Source organism: Pleurodeles waltl, chromosome 7 (assembly GCF_031143425.1).
Source record: "Pleurodeles waltl isolate 20211129_DDA chromosome 7, aPleWal1.hap1.20221129, whole genome shotgun sequence".
Taxonomy (NCBI): Eukaryota; Metazoa; Chordata; class Amphibia; order Caudata; family Salamandridae; genus Pleurodeles; species Pleurodeles waltl.
The window spans coordinates 884,466,265-884,489,661 of NC_090446.1; positions in this window are offsets into that span (position 1 = coordinate 884,466,265).

Below are 23,397 nucleotides of genomic sequence, written 5' to 3' on the forward strand. Positions count from 1 at the left end.
CGGGAGACGTGGGGGAACGCTGGGTGGAAGGAAATTCATGCCGCCTCTCAGATTCCAGAACTTTCTGCCACAGAAATGTGAGGAACATGTGTTTTTTTAGCCAAATTTTGAGGTTTGCAAAGGATGCTGGGTAACAGAACCTGGTCCGAGCCACACAAGTCACCCCATCTTGGATTCCCCTAGGTCTCTAGTTTTCAGAAATGCACAGGTTTGGTAGGTTTCCCTAGGTGGCGGCTGAGCTACAGGCCAAAATCTACAGGTAGGCACTTTGCAAAAAACACCTCTGTTTTCCTTCACCAATTTGGCTGTGTCCACGTTGCGCTTTGGGGCATTTCCTGTCACGGGCGCTAGGCCTACCCACACAAGTGAGGTATCATTTTTATCGGGAGACGTGGGGGAACGCTGGGTGGAAGGAAATTCGTGGCTCCTCTCAGATTCCAGAACTTTCTGCCACAGAAATGTGAGGAACATGTGTTTTTTTAGCCAAATTTTGAGGTTTGCAAAGGATTCTGGGTAACAGAACCTGGTCCGAGCCACACAAGTCACCCCATCTTGGATTCCCCTAGGTCTCTAGTTTTCAGAAATGCAGAGGTTTGGTTGGTTTCCCTAGGTGGCGACTGAGCTACAGGCCAAAATCTACAGGTAGGCACTTTGCAAAAAACACCTCTGTTTTCCTTCACCAATTTGGCTGTGTCCACGTTGCGCTTTGGGGCATTTCCTGTCACGGGCGCTAGGCCTACCCACACAAGTGAGGTATCATTTTTATCGGGAGACTTGGGGGAACGCTGGGTGGAAGGAAATTCGTGGCTGCTCTCAGATTCCAGAACTTTCTGCCACAGAAATGTAAGGAACATGTGTTTTTTTAGCCACATTTTGAGGTTTGCAAAGGATTCTGGGTAACAGAACCTGGTCCGAGCCACACAAGTCACCCCATCTTGGATTCCCCTAGGTCTCTAGTTTTCAGAAATGCACAGGTTTGGTAGGTTTCCCTAGATGGCGACTGAGCTACAGGCCAAAATCTACAGGTAGGACAATTGCAAAAAACACCTCTGTTTTACTTCACCAATTTGGCTGTGTCCACGTTGCGCTTTGGGGCATTTCCTGTCACGGGCGCTAGGCCTACCCACACAAGTGAGGTATCATTTTTATCGGGAGACGTGGGGGAACGCTGGGTGGAAGGAAATTCGTGGCTCCTCTCAGATTCCAGAACTTTCTGCCACAGAAATGTAAGGAACATGTGTTTTTTTAGCCAAATTTTGAGGTTTGCAAAGGATTCTGGGTAACAGAACCTGGTCCGAGCCACACAAGTCACCCCATCTTGGATTCCCCTAGGTCTCTAGTTTTCAGAAATGCACAGGTTTGGTAGGTTTCCCTAGGTGGCGGCTGAGCTACAGGCCAAAATCTACAGGTAGGCACTTTGCAAAAAACACCTCTGTTTTCCTTCACCAATTTGGCTGTGTCCACGTTGCGCTTTGGGGCATTTCCTGTCACGGGCGCTAGGCCTACCCACACAAGTGAGGTATCATTTTTATCGGGAGACGTGGGGGAACGCTGGGTGGAAGGAAATTCGTGTCTCCTCTCAGATTCCAGAACTTTCTGCCACACAAATGTGAGGAACATGTGTTTTTTTAGCCAAATTTTGAGGTTTGCAAAGGATTCTGGGTAACAGAACCTGGTCCGAGCCACACAAGTCACCCCATCTTGGATTCCCCTAGGTCTCTAGTTTTCAGAAATGCACAGGTTTGGTAGGTTTCCCTAGGTGGCGGCTGAGCTACAGGCCACAATCTACAGGTAGGCACTTTGCAAAAAACACCTCTGTTTTCCTTCACCAATTTGGCTGTGTCCACGTTGCGCTTTGGGGCATTTCCTGTCACGGGCGCTAGGCCTACCCACACAAGTGAAGTATCATTTTTATCGGGAGACGTGGGGGAACGCTGGGTGGAAGGAAATTCGTGGCTCCTCTCAGATTCCAGAACTTTCTGCCACAGAAATGTGAGGAACATGTGTTTTTTTAGCCAAATTTTGAGGTTTGCAAAGGATTCTGGGTAACAGAACCTGGTCCGAGCCACACAAGTCACCCCATCTTGGATTCCCCTAGGTCTCTAGTTTTCAGAAATGCACAGGTTTGGTAGGTTTCCCTAGGTGGCGGCTGAGCTACAGGCCAAAATCTACAGGTAGGCACTTTGCAAAAAACACCTCTGTTTTCCTTCACCAATTTGGCTGTGTCCACGTTGCGCTTTGGGGCATTTCCTGTTACAGGCGCTAGGCCTACCCACACAAGTGAGGTATCATTTTTATCGGGAGACGTGGGGGAACGCTGGGTGGAAGGAAATTCGTGGCTCCTCTCAGATTCCAGAACTTTCTGCCACAGAAATGTGAGGAACATGTGTTTTTTTAGCCAAATTTTGAGGTTTGCAAAGGATTCTGGGTAACAGAACCTGGTCCGAGCCACACAAGTCACCCCATCTTGGATTCCCCTAGGTCTCTAGTTTTCAGAAATGCAGAGGTTTGGTAGGTTTCCCTAGGTGGCGGCTGAGCTACAGGCCAAAATCTACAGGTAGGCACTTTGCAAAAAACACCTCTGTTTTCCTTCACCAATTTGGCTGAGTCCACGTTGCGCTTTGGGGCATTTCCTGTCACGGGCGCTAGGCCTACCCACACAAGTGAGGTATCATTTTTATCGGGAGACGTGGGGGAACGCTGGGTGGAAGGAAATTCGTGGCTCCTCTCAGATTCCAGAACTTTCTGCCACAGAAATGTAAGGAACATGTGTTTTTTTAGCCAAATTTTGAGGTTTGCAAAGGATTCTGGGTAACAGAACCTGGTCCGAGCCTCACAAGTCACCCCATCTTGGATTCCCCTAGGTCTCTAGTTTTCAGAAATGCACAGGTTTGGTAGGTTTCCCTAGGTGGCGGCTGAGCTACAGGCCACAATCTACAGGTAGGCACTTTGCAAAAAACACCTCTGTTTTCCTTCACCAATTTGGCTGTGTCCACGTTGCGCTTTGGGGCATTTCCTGTCACGGGCGCTAGGCCTACCCACACAAGTGAGGTATCATTTTTATCGGGAGACGTGGGGGAACGCTGGGTGGAAGGAAATTCGTGGCTCCTCTCAGATTCCAGAACTTTCTGCCACCGAAATGTGAGGAACATGTGTTTTTTTAGCCAAATTTTGAGGTTTGCAAAGGATTCTGGGTAACAGAACCTGGTCCGAGCCACACAAGTCACCCCATCTTGGATTCCCCTAGGTCTCTAGTTTTCAGAAATGCACAGGTTTGGTAGGTTTCCCTAGGTGGCGACTGAGCTACAGGCCAAAATCTACAGGTAGGCACTTTGCAAAAAACACCTCTGTTTTCCTTCACCAATTTGGCTGTGTCCACGTTGCGCTTTGGGGCATTTCCTGTCACGGGTGCTAGGCCTACCCACACAAGTGAGGTATCATTTTTATCGGGAGACTTGGGGGAACGCTGGGTGGAAGGAAATTCGTGGCTGCTCTCAGATTCCAGAACTTTCTGCCACAGAAATGTAAGGAACATGTGTTTTTTTAGCCACATTTTGAGGTTTGCAAAGGATTCTGGGTAACAGAACCTGGTCCGAGCCACACAAGTCACCCCATCTTGGATTCCCCTAGGTCTCAAGTTTTCAGAAATGCACAGGTTTGGTAGGTTTCCCTAGGTGGCGACTGAGCTACAGGCCAAAATCTACAGGTAGGCACATTGCAAAAAACACCTCTGTTTTACTTCACCAATTTGGCTGTGTCCACGTTGCGCTTTGGGGCATTTCCTGTCACGGGCGCTAGGCCTACCCACACAAGTGAGGTATCATTTTTATCGGGAGACGTGGGGGAATGCTGGGTGGAAGGAAATTCGTGGCTCCTCTCAGATTCCAGAACTTTCTGCCACAGAAATGTAAGGAACATGTGTTTTTTTAGCCAAATTTTGAGGTTTGCAAAGGATTCTGGGTAACAGAACCTGGTCCGAGCCACACAAGTCACCCCATCTTGGATTCCCCTAGGTCTCTAGTTTTCAGAAATGCACAGGTTTGGTAGGTTTCCCTAGGTGGCGGCTGAGCTACAGGCCAAAATCTACAGGTAGGCACTTTGCAAAAAACACCTCTGTTTTCCTTCACCAATTTGGCTGTGTCCACGTTGCGCTTTGGGGCATTTCCTTTCACGGGCGCTAGGCCTACCCACACAAGTGAGGTATCATTTTTATCGGGAGACGTGGGGGAACGCTGGGTGGAAGGAAATTCGTGGCTCCTCTCAGGTTCCAGAACTTTCTGCCACAGAAATGTGAGGAACATGTGTTTTTTTAGCCAAATTTTGAGGTTTGCAAAGGATTCTGGGTAACAGAACCTGGTCCGAGCCACACAAGTCACCCCATCTTGGATTCCCCTAGGTCTCTAGTTTTCAGAAATGCACAGGTTTGGTAGGTTTCCCTAGGTGGCGGCTGAGCTACAGGCCACAATCTACAGGTAGGCACTTTGCAAAAAACACCTCTGTTTTCCTTCACCAATTTGGCTGTGTCCACGTTGCGCTTTGGGGCATTTCCTGTCACGGGCGCTAGGCCTACCCACACAAGTGAAGTATCATTTTTATCGGGAGACGTGGGGGAATGCTGGGTGGAAGGAAATTCGTGGCTCCTCTCAGATTCCAGAACTTTCTGCCACAGAAATGGGAGGAACATGTGTTTTTTTAGCCAAATTTTGAGGTTTGCAAAGGATTCTGGGTAACAGAACCTGGTCCGAGCCACACAAGTCACCCCATCTTGGATTCCCCTAGGTCTCTAGTTTTCAGAAATGCACAGGTTTGGTAGGTTTCCCTAGGTGGCGGCTGAGCTACAGGAAAAAATCTACAGGTAGGCACTTTGCAAAAAACACCTCTGTTTTCCTTCACCTATTTGGCTGTGTCCACGTTGCGCTTTGGGGCATTTCCTGTCACAGGCGCTAGGCCTACCCACACAAGTGAGGTATCATTTTTATCGGGAGACGTGGGGGAACGCTGGGTGGAAGGAAATTCGTGGCTCCTCTCAGATTCCAGAACTTTCTGCCACAGAAATGTGAGGAACATGTGTTTTTTTAGCCAAATTTTGAGGTTTGCAAAGGATTCTGGGTAACAGAACCTGGTCCGAGCCACACAAGTCACCCCATCTTGGATTCCCCTAGGTCTCTAGTTTTCAGAAATGCACAGGTTTGGTAGGTTTCCCTAGGTGGCGGCTGAGCTACAGGCCAAAATCTACAGGTAGGCACTTTGCAAAAAACACCTCTGTTTTCCTTCACCAATTTGGCTGAGTCCACGTTGCGCTTTGGGGCATTTCCTGTCACGGGCGCTAGGCCTACCCACACAAGTGAGGTATCATTTTTATCGGGAGACGTGGGGGAACGCTGGGTGGAAGGAAATTCGTGGCTCCTCTCAGATTCCAGAACTTCCTGCCACAGAAATGTAAGGAACATGTGTTTTTTTAGCCACATTTTGAGGTTTGCAAAGGATTCTGGGTAACAGAACCTGGTCCGAGCCTCACAAGTCACCCCATCTTGGATTCCCCTAGGTCTCTAGTTTTCAGAAATGCACAGGTTTGGTAGGTTTCCCTAGGTGGCGGCTGAGCTACAGGCCAAAATCTACAGGTAGGCACTTTGCAAAAAACACCTCTGTTTTCCTTCACCAATTTGGCTGTGTCCACGTTGCGCTTTGGGGCATTTCCTGTCACGGGCGCTAGGCCAACCCACACAAGTGAGGTATAATTTTTATCGGCAGACGTGGGGGAACGCTGGGTGGAAGGAAATTCGTGGCTCCTCTCAGATTCCAGAACTTTCTGCCACAGAAATGTGAGGAACATGTGTTTTTTTAGCCAAATTTTGAGGTTTGCAAAGGATTCTGGGTAACAGAACCTGGTCCGAGCCACACAAGTCACCCCATCTTGGATTCCCCTAGGTCTCTAGTTTTCAGAAATGCACAGGTTTGGCAGGTTTCCCTAGGTGGCGGCTGAGCTAGAGGCCAAAATCTACAGGTAGGCACTTTGCAAAAAACACCTCTGTTTTCCTTCACAAATTTGAATGTGTCTACGTTGCGCTTTGGGGCGTTTCCTGTCGCGGGCGCTAGGCCTACCCACACAAGTGAGGTATCATTTTTATCGGGAGACGTGGGGGAACGCTGGCTGGAAGGAAATTCGTGGCTCCTCTCAGATTCCAGAACTTTCTGCCACAGAAATGTGAGGAACATGTGTTTTTTTAGCCAAATTTTGAGGTTTGCAAAGGATTCTGGGTAACAGAACCTGGTCCGAGCCACACAAGTCACCCCATCTTGGATTCCCCTAGGTCTCTAGTTTTCAGAATTGCACAGGTTTGGTAGGTTTCCCTAGGTGGGGGCTGAGCTAGAGGCCAAAATCTACAGGTAGGCACTTTGCAAAAAACACCTCTGTTTTCCTTCACAAATTTGGATGTGTCCACGTTGCGCTTTGGGGTGTTTCCTGTCGCGGGCGCTAGGTCTACCCACACAAGTGAGGTATAATTTTTATCGGGAGACGTGGGGGAATGCTGGGTGGTAGGAAATTCGTGGCTCCTCTCAGATTCCAGAACTTTCTGCCACAGAAATGTGAGGAACATGTGTTTTTTTAGCCAAATTTTGAGATTTGCAAAGGATTCTGGGTAACAGGACCTGGTCCGAGCCACACAAGTCACCCCATCTTGGATTCCCCTAGGTCTCTAGTTTTCAGAAATGCACAGGTTTGGTAGGTTTCCCTAGGTGGCGGCTGAGCTACAAGCCAAAATCTACAGGTAGGCACTTTGCAAAAAACACCTCTGTTTTCCTTCACCAATTTGGCTGTGTCCACGTTGCGCTTTGGGACATTTCCTGTCACGGGCACTAGGCCTACCCAAACAAGTGAGGTATCATTTTTATCGGGAGACGTGGGGGAACGCTGGGTGGAAGGAAATTCGTGGCTCCTCTCAGATTCCAGAACTTTCTGCCACAGAAATGTAAGGAACATGTGTTTTGTTTAGCCAAATTTTGAGGTTTGCAAAGGATTCTGGGTAACAGAACCTGGTCCGAGCCACACAAGTCACCCCATCTTGGATTCCCCTAGGTCTCTAGTTTTCAGAAATGCACAGGTTTGGTAGGTTTCCCTAGGTGGCGGCTGAGCTACAGGCCACAATCTACAGGTAGGCACTTTGCAAAAAACACCTCTGTTTTCCTTCACCAATTTGGCTGTGTCCACGTTGCGCTTTGGGGCATTTCCTGTCACGGGCGCTAGGCCTACCCACACAAGTGAGGTATCATTTTTATCGGGAGACGTGGGGGAACGCTGGGTGGAAGGAAATTCGTGGCTCCTCTCAGATTCCAGAACTTTCTGCCACAGAAATGTGAGGAACATGTGTTTTTTTAGCCAAATTTTGAGGTTTGCAAAGGATTCTGGGTAACAGAACCTGGTCCGAGCCACACAAGTCACCCCATCTTGGATTCCCCTAGGTCTCTAGTTTTCAGAAATGCACAGGTTTGGTAGGTTTCCCTAGGTGGCGGCTGAGCTACAGGTCAAAATCTACAGGTAGGCACTTTGCAAAAAACACCTCTGTTTTCCTTCACCAATTTGGCTGTGTCCACGTTGCGCTTTGGGGCATTTCCTGTCACGGGCGCTATGCCAACCCACACAAGTGAGGTATAATTTTTATCGGCAGACGTGGGGGAACGCTGGGTGGAAGGAAATTCGTGGCTCCTCTCAGATTCCAGAACTTTCTGCCACAGAAATGTGAGGAACATGTGTTTTTTTAGCCACATTTTGAGGTTTGCAAAGGATTCTGGGTAACAGAACCTGGTCCGAGCCTCACAAGTCACCCCATCTTGGATTCCCCTAGGTCTCTAGTTTTCAGAAATGCACAGGTTTGGTAGGTTTCCCTAGGTGGCGGCTGAGCTACAGGCCAAAATCTACAGGTAGGCACTTTGCAAAAAACACCTCTGTTTTCCTTCACCAATTTGGCTGTGTCCACGTTGCGCTTTGGGGCATTTCCTGTCACGGGCGCTAGGCCAACCCACACAAGTGAGGTATAATTTTTATCGGCAGACGTGGGGGAACGCTGGGTGGAAGGAAATTCGTGGCTCCTCTCAGATTCCAGAACTTTCTGCCACAGAAATGTGAGGAACATGTGTTTTTTTAGCCAAATTTTGAGGTTTGCAAAGGATTCTGGGTAACAGAACCTGGTCCGAGCCACACAAGTCACCCCATCTTGGATTCCCCTAGGTCTCTACTTTTCAGAAATGCACAGGTTTGGTAGGTTTCCCTAGGTGGCGGCTGAGCTAGAGGCCAAAATCTACAGGTAGACACTTTGCAAAAAACACCTCTGTTTTCCTTCACAAATTTGAATGTGTCTACGTTGCGCTTTGGGGCGTTTCCTGTTGCGGGCGCTAGGCCTACCCACACAAGTGAGGTATCATTTTTATCGGGAGACGTGGGGGAACGCTGGCTGGAAGGAAATTCGTGGCTCCTCTCAGATTCCAGAACTTTCTGCCACAGAAATGTGAGGAACATGTGTTTTTTTAGCCAAATTTTGAGGTTTGCAAAGGATTCTGGGTAACAGAACCTGGTCCGAGCCACACAAGTCACCCCATCTTGGATTCCCCTAGGTCTCTAGTTTTCAGAATTGCACAGGTTTGGTAGGTTTCCCTAGGTGGGGGCTGAGCTAGAGGCCAAAATCTACAGGTAGGCACTTTGCAAAAAACACCTCTGTTTTCCTTCACAAATTTGGATGTGTCCACGTTGCGCTTTGGGGTGTTTCCTGTCGCGGGCGCTAGGCCTACCCACACAAGTGAGGTATCATTTTTATCGGGAGACGTGGGGGAATGCTGGGTGGTAGGAAATTCGTGGCTCCTCTCAGATTCCAGAACTTTCTGCCACAGAAATGTGAGGAACATGTGTTTTTTTAGCCAAATTTTGAGATTTGCAAAGGATTCTGGGTAACAGGACCTGGTCCGAGCCACACAAGTCACCCCATCTTGGATTCCCCTAGGTCTCTAGTTTTCAGAAATGCACAGGTTTGGTAGGTTTCCCTAGGTGGCGGCTGAGCTACAAGCCAAAATCTACAGGTAGGCACTTTGCAAAAAACACCTCTGTTTTCCTTCACCAATTTGGCTGTGTCCACGTTGCGCTTTGGGACATTTCCTGTCACGGGCACTAGGCCTACCCACACAAGTGAGGTATCATTTTTATCGGGAGACGTGGGGGAACGCTGGGTGGAAGGAAATTCGTGGCTCCTCTCAGATTCCAGAACTTTCTGCCACAGAAATGTAAGGAACATGTGTTTTGTTTAGCCAAATTTTGAGGTTTGCAAAGGATTCTGGGTAACAGAACCTGGTCCGAGCCACACAAGTCACCCCATCTTGGATTCCCCTAGGTCTCTAGTTTTCAGAAATGCACAGGTTTGGTAGGTTTCCCTAGGTGGCGGCTGAGCTACAGGCCACAATCTACAGGTAGGCACTTTGCAAAAAACACCTCTGTTTTCCTTCACCAATTTGGCTGTGTCCACGTTGCGCTTTGGGGCATTTCCTGTCACGGGCGCTAGGCCTACCCACACAAGTGAGGTATCATTTTTATCGGGAGACGTGGGGGAACGCTGGGTGGAAGGAAATTCGTGGCTCCTCTCAGATTCCAGAACTTTCTGCCACAGAAATGTGAGGAACATGTGTTTTTTTAGCCAAATTTTGAGGTTTGCAAAGGATTCTGGGTAACAGAACCTGGTCCGAGCCACACAAGTCACCCCATCTTGGATTCCCCTAGGTCTCTAGTTTTCAGAAATGCACAGGTTTGGTAGGTTTCCCTAGGTGGCGGCTGAGCTACAGGTCAAAATCTACAGGTAGGCACTTTGCAAAAAACACCTCTGTTTTCCTTCACCAATTTGGCTGTGTCCACGTTGCGCTTTGGGGCATTTCCTGTCACGGGCGCTAGGCCAACCCACACAAGTGAGGTATAATTTTTATCGGCAGACGTGGGGGAACGCTGGGTGGAAGGAAATTCGTGGCTCCTCTCAGATTCCAGAACTTTCTGCCACAGAAATGTGAGGAACATGTGTTTTTTTAGCCAAATTTTGAGGTTTGCAAAGGATTCTGGGTAACAGAACCTGGTCCGAGCCACACAAGTCACCCCATCTTGGATTCCCCTAGGTCTCTAGTTTTCAGAAATGCACAGGTTTGGTAGGTTTCCCTAGGTGGCGACTGAGCTACAGGCCAAAATCTACAGGTAGGCACATTGCAAAAAACACCTCTGTTTTACTTCACCAATTTGGCTGTGTCCACGTTGCGCTTTGGGGCATTTCCTGTCACGTGCGCTAGGCCTACCCACACAAGTGAGGTATCATTTTTATCGGGAGACGTGGGGGAACGCTGGGTGGAAGGAAATTCGTGGCTCCTCTCAGATTCCAGAACTTTCTGCCACAGAAATGTAAGGATCATGTGTTTTTTTAGCCAAATTTTGAGGTTTGCAAAGGATTCTGGGTAACAGAACCTGGTCCGAGCCACTCAAGTCACCCCATCTTGGATTCCCCTAGGTCTCTAGTTTTCAGAAATGCACAGGTTTGGTAGGTTTCCCTAGGTGGCGGCTGAGCTACAGGCCAAAATCTACAGGTAGGCACTTTGCAAAAAACACCTCTGTTTTCCTTCACCAATTTGGCTGTGTCCACGTTGCGCTTTGGGGCATTTCCTGTCACGGGCGCTAGGCCTACCCACACAAGTGAGGTATCATTTTTATCGGGAGACGTGGGGGAACGCTGGGTGGAAGGAAATTCATGCCGCCTCTCAGATTCCAGAACTTTCTGCCACAGAAATGTGAGGAACATGTGTTTTTTTTGCCAAATTTTGAGGTTTGCAAAGGATGCTGGGTAACAGAACCTGGTCCGAGCCACACAAGTCACCCCATCTTGGATTCCCCTAGGTCTCTAGTTTTCAGAAATGCACAGGTTTGGTAGGTTTCCCTAGGTGGCGGCTGAGCTACAGGCCAAAATCTACAGGTAGGCACTTTGCAAAAAACACCTCTGTTTTCCTTCACCAATTTGGCTGTGTCCACGTTGCGCTTTGGGGCATTTCCTGTCACGGGCGCTAGGCCTACCCACACAAGTGAGGTATCATTTTTATCGGGAGACGTGGGGGAACGCTGGGTGGAAGGAAATTCGTGGCTCCTCTCAGATTCCAGAACTTTCTGCTACAGAAATGTGAGGAACATGTGTTTTTTTAGCCAAATTTTGAGGTTTGCAAAGGATTCTGGGTAACAGAACCTGGTCCGAGCCACACAAGTCACCCCATCTTGGATTCCCCTAGGTCTCTAGTTTTCAGAAATGCACAGGTTTGGTAGGTTTCCCTAGGTGGCGGCTGAGCTACAGGCCACAATCTACAGGTAGGCACTTTGCAAAAAACACCTCTGTTTTCCTTCACCAATTTGGCTGTGTCCACGTTGCGCTTTGGGGCATTTCCTGTCACGGGCGCTAGGCCTACCCACACAAGTGAGGTATCATTTTTATCGGGAGACGTGGGGGAACGCTGGGTGGAAGGAAATTCGTGGCTCCTCTCAGATTCCAGAACTTTCTGCCACCGAAATGTGAGGAACATGTGTTTTTTTAGCCAAATTTTGAGGTTTGCAAAGGATTCTGGGTAACAGAACCTGGTCCGAGCCACACAAGTCACCCCATCTTGGATTCCCCTAGGTCTCTAGTTTTCAGAAATGCAGAGGTTTGGTAGGTTTCCCTAGGTGGCGACTGAGCTACAGGCCAAAATCTACAGGTAGGCACTTTGCAAAAAACACCTCTGTTTTCCTTCACCAATTTGGCTGTGTCCACGTTGCGCTTTGGGGCATTTCCTGTCACGGGCGCTAGGCCTACCCACACAAGTGAGGTATCATTTTTATCGGGAGACTTGGGGGAACGCTGGGTGGAAGGAAATTCGTGGCTGCTCTCAGATTCCAGAACTTTCTGCCACAGAAATGTAAGGAACATGTGTTTTTTTAGCCACATTTTGAGGTTTGCAAAGGATTCTGGGTAACAGAACCTGGTCCGAGCCACACAAGTCACCCCATCTTGGATTCCCCTAGGTCTCTAGTTTTCAGAAATGCACAGGTTTGGTAGGTTTCCCTAGGTGGCGACTGAGCTACAGGCCAAAATCTACAGGTAGGCACATTGCAAAAAACACCTCTGTTTTACTTCACCAATTTGGCTGTGTCCACGTTGCGCTTTGGGGCATTTCCTGTCACGGGCGCTAGGCCTACCCACACAAGTGAGGTATCATTTTTATCGGGAGACGTGGGGGAACGCTGGGTGGAAGGAAATTCGTGGCTCCTCTCAGATTCCAGAACTTTCTGCCACAGAAATGTAAGGAACATGTGTTTTTTTAGCCAAATTTTGAGGTTTGCAAAGGATTCTGGGTAACAGAACCTGGTCCGAGCCACACAAGTCACCCCATCTTGGATTCCCCTAGGTCTCTAGTTTTCAGAAATGCACAGGTTTGGTAGGTTTCCCTAGGTGGCGGCTGAGCTACAGGCCAAAATCTACAGGTAGGCACTTTGCAAAAAACACCTCTGTTTTCCTTCACCAATTTGGCTGTGTCCACGTTGCGCTTTGGGGCATTTCCTGTCACGGGCGCTAGGCCTACCCACACAAGTGAGGTATCATTTTTATCGGGAGACGTGGGGGAACGCTGGGTGGAAGGAAATTCGTGGCTCCTCTCAGATTCCAGAACTTTCTGCCACAGAAATGTGAGGAACATGTGTTTTTTTAGCCAAATTTTGAGGTTTGCAAAGGATTCTGGGTAACAGAACCTGGTCCGAGCCACACAAGTCACCCCATCTTGGATTCCCCTAGGTCTCTAGTTTTCAGAAATGCACAGGTTTGGTAGGTTTCCCTAGGTGGCGGCTGAGCTACAGGCCACAATCTACAGGTAGGCACTTTGCAAAAAACACCTCTGTTTTCCTTCACCAATTTGGCTGTGTCCACGTTGCGCTTTGGGGCATTTCCTGTCACGGGCGCTAGGCCTACCCACACAAGTGAAGTATCATTTTTATCGGGAGACGTGGGGGAACGCTGGGTGGAAGGAAATTCGTGGCTCCTCTCAGATTCCAGAACTTTCTGCCACAGAAATGGGAGGAACATGTGTTTTTTTAGCCAAATTTTGAGGTTTGCAAAGGATTCTGGGTAACAGAACCTGGTCCGAGCCACACAAGTCACCCCATCATGGATTCCCCGAGGTCTCTAGTTTTCAGAAATGCACAGGTTTGGTAGGTTTCCCTAGGTGGCGGCTGAGCTACAGGCCAAAATCTACAGGTAGGCACTTTGCAAAAAACACCTCTGTTTTCCTTCACCAATTTGGCTGTGTCCACGTTGCGCTTTGGGGCATTTCCTGTCACAGGCGCTAGGCCTACCCACACAAGTGAGGTATCATTTTTATCGGGAGACGTGGGGGAACGCTGGGTGGAAGGAAATACGTGGCTCCTCTCAGATTCCAGAACTTTCTGCCACAGAAATGTGAGGAACATGTGTTTTTTTAGCCAAATTTTGAGGTTTGCAAAGGATTCTGGGTAACAGAACCTGGTCCGAGCCACACTAGTCACCCCATCTTGGATTCCCCTAGGTCTCTAGTTTTCAGAAATGCAGAGGTTTGGTAGGTTTCCCTAGGTGGCGGCTGAGCTACAGGCCAAAATCTACAGGTAGGCACTTTGCAAAAAACACCTCTGTTTTCCTTCACCAATTTGGCTGAGTCCACGTTGCGCTTTGGGGCATTTCCTGTCACGGGCGCTAGGCCTACCCACACAAGTGAGGTATCATTTTTATCGGGAGACGTGGGGGAACGCTGGGTGGAAGGAAATTCGTGGCTCCTCTCAGATTCCAGAACTTTCTGCCACAGAAATGTTAGGAACATGTGTTTTTTTAGCCAAATTTTGAGGTTTGCAAAGGATTCTGGGTAACAGAACCTGGTCCGAGCCTCACAAGTCACCCCATCTTGGATTCCCCTAGGTCTCTAGTTTTCAGAAATGCACAGGTTTGGTAGGTTTCCCTAGGTGGCGGCTGAGCTACAGGCCACAATCTACAGGTAGGCACTTTGCAAAAAACACCTCTGTTTTCCTTCACCAATTTGGCTGTGTCCACGTTGCGCTTTGGGGCATTTCCTGTCACGGGCGCTAGGCCTACCCACACAAGTGAGGTATCATTTTTATCGGGAGACGTGGGGGAACGCTGGGTGGAAGGAAATTCGTGGCTCCTCTCAGATTCCAGAACTTTCTGCCACCGAAATGTGAGGAACATGTGTTTTTTTAGCCAAATTTTGAGGTTTGCAAAGGATTCTGGGTAACAGAACCTGGTCCGAGCCACACAAGTCACCCCATCTTGGATTCCCCTAGGTCTCTAGTTTTCAGAAATGCAGAGGTTTGGTAGGTTTCCCTAGGTGGCGACTGAGCTACAGGCCAAAATCTACAGGTAGGCACTTTGCAAAAAACACCTCTGTTTTCCTTCACCAATTTGGCTGTGTCCACGTTGCGCTTTGGGGCATTTCCTGTCACGGGCGCTAGGCCTACCCACACAAGTGAGGTATCATTTTTATCGGGAGACTTGGGGGAACGCTGGGTGGAAGGAAATTCGTGGCTGCTCTCAGATTCCAGAACTTTCTGCCACAGAAATGTAAGGAACATGTGTTTTTTTAGCCACATTTTGAGGTTTGCAAAGGATTCTGGGTAACAGAACCTGGTCCGAGCCACACAAGTCACCCCATCTTGGATTCCCCTAGGTCTCTAGTTTTCAGAAATGCACAGGTTTGGTAGGTTTCCCTAGGTGGCGACTGAGCTACAGGCCAAAATCTACAGGTAGGCACATTGCAAAAAACACCTCTGTTTTACTTCACCAATTTGGCTGTGTCCACGTTGCGCTTTGGGGCATTTCCTGTCACGGGCGCTAGGCCTACCCACACAAGTGAGGTATCACTTTTATCGGGAGACGTGGGGGAACGCTGGGTGGAAGGAAATTCGTGGCTCCTCTCAGATTCCAGAACTTTCTGCCACAGAAATGTGAGGAACATGTGTTTTTTTAGCCAAATTTTGAGGTTTGCAAAGGATTCTGGGTAACAGAACCTGGTCCGAGCCACACAAGTCACCCCATCTTGGATTCCCCTAGGTCTCTAGTTTTCAGAAATGCACAGGTTTGGTAGGTTTCCCTAGGTGGCGGCTGAGCTACAGGTCAAAATCTACAGGTAGGCACTTTGCAAAAAACACCTCTGTTTTCCTTCACCAATTTGGCTGTGTCCACGTTGCGCTTTGGGGCATTTCCTGTCACGGGCGCTAGGCCAACCCACACAAGTGAGGTATAATTTTTATCGGCAGACGTGGGGGAACGCTGGGTGGAAGGAAATTCGTGGCTCCTCTCAGATTCCAGAACTTTCTGCCACAGAAATGTGAGGAACATGTGTTTTTTTAGCCAAATTTTGAGGTTTGCAAAGGATTCTGGGTAACAGAACCTGGTCCGAGCCACACAAGTCACCCCATCTTGGATTCCCCTAGGTCTCTAGTTTTCAGAAATGCACAGGTTTGGTAGGTTTCCCTAGGTGGCGACTGAGCTACAGGCCAAAATCTACAGGTAGGCACATTGCAAAAAACACCTCTGTTTTACTTCACCAATTTGGCTGTGTCCACGTTGCGCTTTGGGGCATTTCCTGTCACGTGCGCTAGGCCTACCCACACAAGTGAGGTATCATTTTTATCGGGAGACGTGGGGGAACGCTGGGTGGAAGGAAATTCGTGGCTCCTCTCAGATTCCAGAACTTTCTGCCACAGAAATGTAAGGATCATGTGTTTTTTTAGCCAAATTTTGAGGTTTGCAAAGGATTCTGGGTAACAGAACCTGGTCCGAGCCACTCAAGTCACCCCATCTTGGATTCCCCTAGGTCTCTAGTTTTCAGAAATGCACAGGTTTGGTAGGTTTCCCTAGGTGGCGGCTGAGCTACAGGCCAAAATCTACAGGTAGGCACTTTGCAAAAAACACCTCTGTTTTCCTTCACCAATTTGGCTGTGTCCACGTTGCGCTTTGGGGCATTTCCTGTCACGGGCGCTAGGCCTACCCACACAAGTGAGGTATCATTTTTATCGGGAGACGTGGGGGAACGCTGGGTGGAAGGAAATTCATGCCGCCTCTCAGATTCCAGAACTTTCTGCCACAGAAATGTGAGGAACATGTGTTTTTTTTGCCAAATTTTGAGGTTTGCAAAGGATGCTGGGTAACAGAACCTGGTCCGAGCCACACAAGTCACCCCATCTTGGATTCCCCTAGGTCTCTAGTTTTCAGAAATGCACAGGTTTGGTAGGTTTCCCTAGGTGGCGGCTGAGCTACAGGCCAAAATCTACAGGTAGGCACTTTGCAAAAAACACCTCTGTTTTCCTTCACCAATTTGGCTGTGTCCACGTTGCGCTTTGGGGCATTTCCTGTCACGGGCGCTAGGCCTACCCACACAAGTGAGGTATCATTTTTATCGGGAGACGTGGGGGAACGCTGGGTGGAAGGAAATTCGTGGCTCCTCTCAGATTCCAGAACTTTCTGCTACAGAAATGTGAGGAACATGTGTTTTTTTAGCCAAATTTTGAGGTTTGCAAAGGATTCTGGGTAACAGAACCTGGTCCGAGCCACACAAGTCACCCCATCTTGGATTCCCCTAGGTCTCTAGTTTTCAGAAATGCACAGGTTTGGTAGGTTTCCCTAGGTGGCGGCTGAGCTACAGGCCACAATCTACAGGTAGGCACTTTGCAAAAAACACCTCTGTTTTCCTTCACCAATTTGGCTGTGTCCACGTTGCGCTTTGGGGCATTTCCTGTCACGGGCGCTAGGCCTACCCACACAAGTGAGGTATCATTTTTATCGGGAGACGTGGGGGAACGCTGGGTGGAAGGAAATTCGTGGCTGCTCTCAGATTCCAGAACTTTCTGCCACAGAAATGTAAGGAACATGTGTTTTTTTAGCCACATTTTGAGGTTTGCAAAGGATTCTGGGTAACAGAACCTGGTCCGAGCCACACAAGTCACCCCATCTTGGATTCCCCTAGGTCTCTAGTTTTCAGAAATGCACAGGTTTGGTAGGTTTCCCTAGGTGGCGACTGAGCTACAGGCCAAAATCTACAGGTAGGCACATTGCAAAAAACACCTCTGTTTTACTTCACCAATTTGGCTGTGTCCACGTTGCGCTTTGGGGCATTTCCTGTCACGGGCGCTAGGCCTACCCACACAAGTGAGGTATCATTTTTATCGGGAGACGTGGGGGAACGCTGGGTGGAAGGAAATTCGTGGCTCCTCTCAGATTCCAGAACTTTCTGCCACAGAAATGTAAGGAACATGTGTTTTTTTAGCCAAATTTTGAGGTTTGCAAAGGATTCTGGGTAACAGAACCTGGTCCGAGCCACACAAGTCACCCCATCTTGGATTCCCCTAGGTCTCTAGTTTTCAGAAATGCACAGGTTTGGTAGGTTTCCCTAGGTGGCGGCTGAGCTACAGGCCAAAATCTACAGGTAGGCACTTTGCAAAAAACACCTCTGTTTTCCTTCACCAATTTGGCTGTGTCCACGTTGCGCTTTGGGGCATTTCCTGTCACGGGCGCTAGGCCTACCCACACAAGTGAGGTATCATTTTTATCGGGAGACGTGGGGGAACGCTGGGTGGAAGGAAATTCGTGGCTCCTCTCAGATTCCAGAACTTTCTGCCACAGAAATGTGAGGAACATGTGTTTTTTTAGCCAAATTTTGAGGTTTGCAAAGGATTCTGGGTAACAGAACCTGGTCCGAGCCACACAAGTCACCCCATCTTGGATTCCCCTAGGTCTCTAGTTTTCAGAAATGCACAGGTTTGGTAGGTTTCCCTAGGTGGCGGCTGAGCTACAGGCCACAATCTACAGGTAGGCACTTTGCAAAAAACACCTCTGTTTTCCTTCACCAATTTGGCTGTGTCCACGTTGCGCTTTGGGGCATTTCCTGTCACGGGCGCTAGGCCTACCCACACAAGTGAAGTATCATTTTTATCGGGAGACGTGGGGGAACGCTGGGTGGAAGGAAATTCGTGGCTCCTCTCAGATTCCAGAACTTTCTGCCACAGAAATGGGAGGAACATGTGTTTTTTTAGCCAAATTTTGAGGTTTGCAAAGGATTCTGGGTAACAGAACCTGGTCCGAGCCACACAAGTCACCCCATCATGGATTCCCCGAGGTCTCTAGTTTTCAGAAATGCACAGGTTTGGTAGGTTTCCCTAGGTGGCGGCTGAGCTACAGGCCAAAATCTACAGGTAGGCACTTTGCAAAAAACACCTCTGTTTTCCTTCACCAATTTGGCTGTGTCCACGTTGCGCTTTGGGGCATTTCCTGTCACAGGCGCTAGGCCTACCCACACAAGTGAGGTATCATTTTTATCGGGAGACGTGGGGGAACGCTGGGTGGAAGGAAATACGTGGCTCCTCTCAGATTCCAGAACTTTCTGCCACAGAAATGTGAGGAACATGTGTTTTTTTAGCCAAATTTTGAGGTTTGCAAAGGATTCTGGGTAACAGAACCTGGTCCGAGCCACACTAGTCACCCCATCTTGGATTCCCCTAGGTCTCTAGTTTTCAGAAATGCAGAGGTTTGGTAGGTTTCCCTAGGTGGCGGCTGAGCTACAGGCCAAAATCTACAGGTAGGCACTTTGCAAAAAACACCTCTGTTTTCCTTCACCAATTTGGCTGAGTCCACGTTGCGCTTTGGGGCATTTCCTGTCACGGGCGCTAGGCCTACCCACACAAGTGAGGTATCATTTTTATCGGGAGACGTGGGGGAACGCTGGGTGGAAGGAAATTCGTGGCTCCTCTCAGATTCCAGAACTTTCTGCCACAGAAATGTTAGGAACATGTGTTTTTTTAGCCAAATTTTGAGGTTTGCAAAGGATTCTGGGTAACAGAACCTGGTCCGAGCCTCACAAGTCACCCCATCTTGGATTCCCCTAGGTCTCTAGTTTTCAGAAATGCACAGGTTTGGTAGGTTTCCCTAGGTGGCGGCTGAGCTACAGGCCACAATCTACAGGTAGGCACTTTGCAAAAAACACCTCTGTTTTCCTTCACCAATTTGGCTGTGTCCACGTTGCGCTTTGGGGCATTTCCTGTCACGGGCGCTAGGCCTACCCACACAAGTGAGGTATCATTTTTATCGGGAGACGTGGGGGAACGCTGGGTGGAAGGAAATTCGTGGCTCCTCTCAGATTCCAGAACTTTCTGCCACCGAAATGTGAGGAACATGTGTTTTTTTAGCCAAATTTTGAGGTTTGCAAAGGATTCTGGGTAACAGAACCTGGTCCGAGCCACACAAGTCACCCCATCTTGGATTCCCCTAGGTCTCTAGTTTTCAGAAATGCAGAGGTTTGGTAGGTTTCCCTAGGTGGCGACTGAGCTACAGGCCAAAATCTACAGGTAGGCACTTTGCAAAAAACACCTCTGTTTTCCTTCACCAATTTGGCTGTGTCCACGTTGCGCTTTGGGGCATTTCCTGTCACGGGCGCTAGGCCTACCCACACAAGTGAGGTATCATTTTTATCGGGAGACTTGGGGGAACGCTGGGTGGAAGGAAATTCGTGGCTGCTCTCAGATTCCAGAACTTTCTGCCACAGAAATGTAAGGAACATGTGTTTTTTTAGCCACATTTTGAGGTTTGCAAAGGATTCTGGGTAACAGAACCTGGTCCGAGCCACACAAGTCACCCCATCTTGGATTCCCCTAGGTCTCTAGTTTTCAGAAATGCACAGGTTTGGTAGGTTTCCCTAGGTGGCGACTGAGCTACAGGCCAAAATCTACAGGTAGGCACATTGCAAAAAACACCTCTGTTTTACTTCACCAATTTGGCTGTGTCCACGTTGCGCTTTGGGGCATTTCCTGTCACGGGCGCTAGGCCTACCCACACAAGTGAGGTATCACTTTTATCGGGAGACGTGGGGGAACGCTGGGTGGAAGGAAATTCGTGGCTCCTCTCAGATTCCAGAACTTTCTGCCACAGAAATGTGAGGAACATGTGTTTTTTTAGCCAAATTTTGAGGTTTGCAAAGGATTCTGGGTAACAGAACCTGGTCCGAGCCACACAAGTCACCCCATCTTGGATTCCCCTAGGTCTCTAGTTTTCAGAAATGCACAGGTTTGGTAGGTTTCCCTAGGTGGCGGCTGAGCTACAGGTCAAAATCTACAGGTAGGCACTTTGCAAAAAACACCTCTGTTTTCCTTCACCAATTTGGCTGTGTCCACGTTGCGCTTTGGGGCATTTCCTGTCACGGGCGCTAGGCCAACCCACACAAGTGAGGTATAATTTTTATCGGCAGACGTGGGGGAACGCTGGGTGGAAGGAAATTCGTGGCTCCTCTCAGATTCCAGAACTTTCTGCCACAGAAATGTGAGGAACATGTGTTTTTTTAGCCAAATTTTGAGGTTTGCAAAGGATTCTGGGTAACAGAACCTGGTCCGAGCCACACAAGTCACCCCATCTTGGATTCCCCTAGGTCTCTAGTTTTCAGAAATGCACAGGTTTGGTAGGTTTCCCTAGGTGGCGACTGAGCTACAGGCCAAAATCTACAGGTAGGCACATTGCAAAAAACACCTCTGTTTTACTTCACCAATTTGGCTGTGTCCACGTTGCGCTTTGGGGCATTTCCTGTCACGTGCGCTAGGCCTACCCACACAAGTGAGGTATCATTTTTATCGGGAGACGTGGGGGAACGCTGGGTGGAAGGAAATTCGTGGCTCCTCTCAGATTCCAGAACTTTCTGCCACAGAAATGTAAGGATCATGTGTTTTTTTAGCCAAATTTTGAGGTTTGCAAAGGATTCTGGGTAACAGAACCTGGTCCGAGCCACTCAAGTCACCCCATCTTGGATTCCCCTAGGTCTCTAGTTTTCAGAAATGCACAGGTTTGGTAGGTTTCCCTAGGTGGCGGCTGAGCTACAGGCCAAAATCTACAGGTAGGCACTTTGCAAAAAACACCTCTGTTTTCCTTCACCAATTTGGCTGTGTCCACGTTGCGCTTTGGGGCATTTCCTGTCACGGGCGCTAGGCCTACCCACACAAGTGAGGTATCATTTTTATCGGGAGACGTGGGGGAACGCTGGGTGGAAGGAAATTCATGCCGCCTCTCAGATTCCAGAACTTTCTGCCACAGAAATGTGAGGAACATGTGTTTTTTTTGCCAAATTTTGAGGTTTGCAAAGGATGCTGGGTAACAGAACCTGGTCCGAGCCACACAAGTCACCCCATCTTGGATTCCCCTAGGTCTCTAGTTTTCAGAAATGCACAGGTTTGGTAGGTTTCCCTAGGTGGCGGCTGAGCTACAGGCCAAAATCTACAGGTAGGCACTTTGCAAAAAACACCTCTGTTTTCCTTCACCAATTTGGCTGTGTCCACGTTGCGCTTTGGGGCATTTCCTGTCACGGGCGCTAGGCCTACCCACACAAGTGAGGTATCATTTTTATCGGGAGACGTGGGGGAACGCTGGGTGGAAGGAAATTCGTGGCTCCTCTCAGATTCCAGAACTTTCTGCTACAGAAATGTGAGGAACATGTGTTTTTTTAGCCAAATTTTGAGGTTTGCAAAGGATTCTGGGTAACAGAACCTGGTCCGAGCCACACAAGTCACCCCATCTTGGATTCCCCTAGGTCTCTAGTTTTCAGAAATGCACAGGTTTGGTAGGTTTCCCTAGGTGGCGGCTGAGCTACAGGCCACAATCTACAGGTAGGCACTTTGCAAAAAACACCTCTGTTTTCCTTCACCAATTTGGCTGTGTCCACGTTGCGCTTTGGGGCATTTCCTGTCACGGGCGCTAGGCCTACCCACACAAGTGAGGTATCATTTTTATCGGGAGACGTGGGGGAACGCTGGGTGGAAGGAAATTCGTGGCTCCTCTCAGATTCCAGAACTTTCTGCCACCGAAATGTGAGGAACATGTGTTTTTTTAGCCAAATTTTGAGGTTTGCAAAGGATTCTGGGTAACAGAACCTGGTCCGAGCCACACAAGTCACCCCATCTTGGATTCCCCTAGGTCTCTAGTTTTCAGAAATGCAGAGGTTTGGTAGGTTTCCCTAGGTGGCGACTGAGCTACAGGCCAAAATCTACAGGTAGGCACTTTGCAAAAAACACCTCTGTTTTCCTTCACCAATTTGGCTGTGTCCACGTTGCGCTTTGGGGCATTTCCTGTCACGGGCGCTAGGCCTACCCACACAAGTGAGGTATCATTTTTATCGGGAGACTTGGGGGAACGCTGGGTGGAAGGAAATTCGTGGCTGCTCTCAGATTCCAGAACTTTCTGCCACAGAAATGTAAGGAACATGTGTTTTTTTAGCCACATTTTGAGGTTTGCAAAGGATTCTGGGTAACAGAACCTGGTCCGAGCCACACAAGTCACCCCATCTTGGATTCCCCTAGGTCTCTAGTTTTCAGAAATGCACAGGTTTGGTAGGTTTCCCTAGGTGGCGACTGAGCTACAGGCCAAAATCTACAGGTAGGCACATTGCAAAAAACACCTCTGTTTTACTTCACCAATTTGGCTGTGTCCACGTTGCGCTTTGGGGCATTTCCTGTCACGGGCGCTAGGCCTACCCACACAAGTGAGGTATCATTTTTATCGGGAGACGTGGGGGAACGCTGGGTGGAAGGAAATTCGTGGCTCCTCTCAGATTCCAGAACTTTCTGCCACAGAAATGTAAGGAACATGTGTTTTTTTAGCCAAATTTTGAGGTTTGCAAAGGATTCTGGGTAACAGAACCTGGTCCGAGCCACACAAGTCACCCCATCTTGGATTCCCCTAGGTCTCTAGTTTTCAGAAATGCACAGGTTTGGTAGGTTTCCCTAGGTGGCGGCTGAGCTACAGGCCAAAATCTACAGGTAGGCACTTTGCAAAAAACACCTCTGTTTTCCTTCACCAATTTGGCTGTGTCCACGTTGCGCTTTGGGGCATTTCCTGTCACGGGCGCTAGGCCTACCCACACAAGTGAGGTATCATTTTTATCGGGAGACGTGGGGGAACGCTGGGTGGAAGGAAATTCGTGGCTCCTCTCAGATTCCAGAACTTTCTGCCACAGAAATGTGAGGAACATGTGTTTTTTTAGCCAAATTTTGAGGTTTGCAAAGGATTCTGGGTAACAGAACCTGGTCCGAGCCACACAAGTCACCCCATCTTGGATTCCCCTAGGTCTCTAGTTTTCAGAAATGCACAGGTTTGGTAGGTTTCCCTAGGTGGCGGCTGAGCTACAGGCCACAATCTACAGGTAGGCACTTTGCAAAAAACACCTCTGTTTTCCTTCACCAATTTGGCTGTGTCCACGTTGCGCTTTGGGGCATTTCCTGTCACGGGCGCTAGGCCTACCCACACAAGTGAAGTATCATTTTTATCGGGAGACGTGGGGGAACGCTGGGTGGAAGGA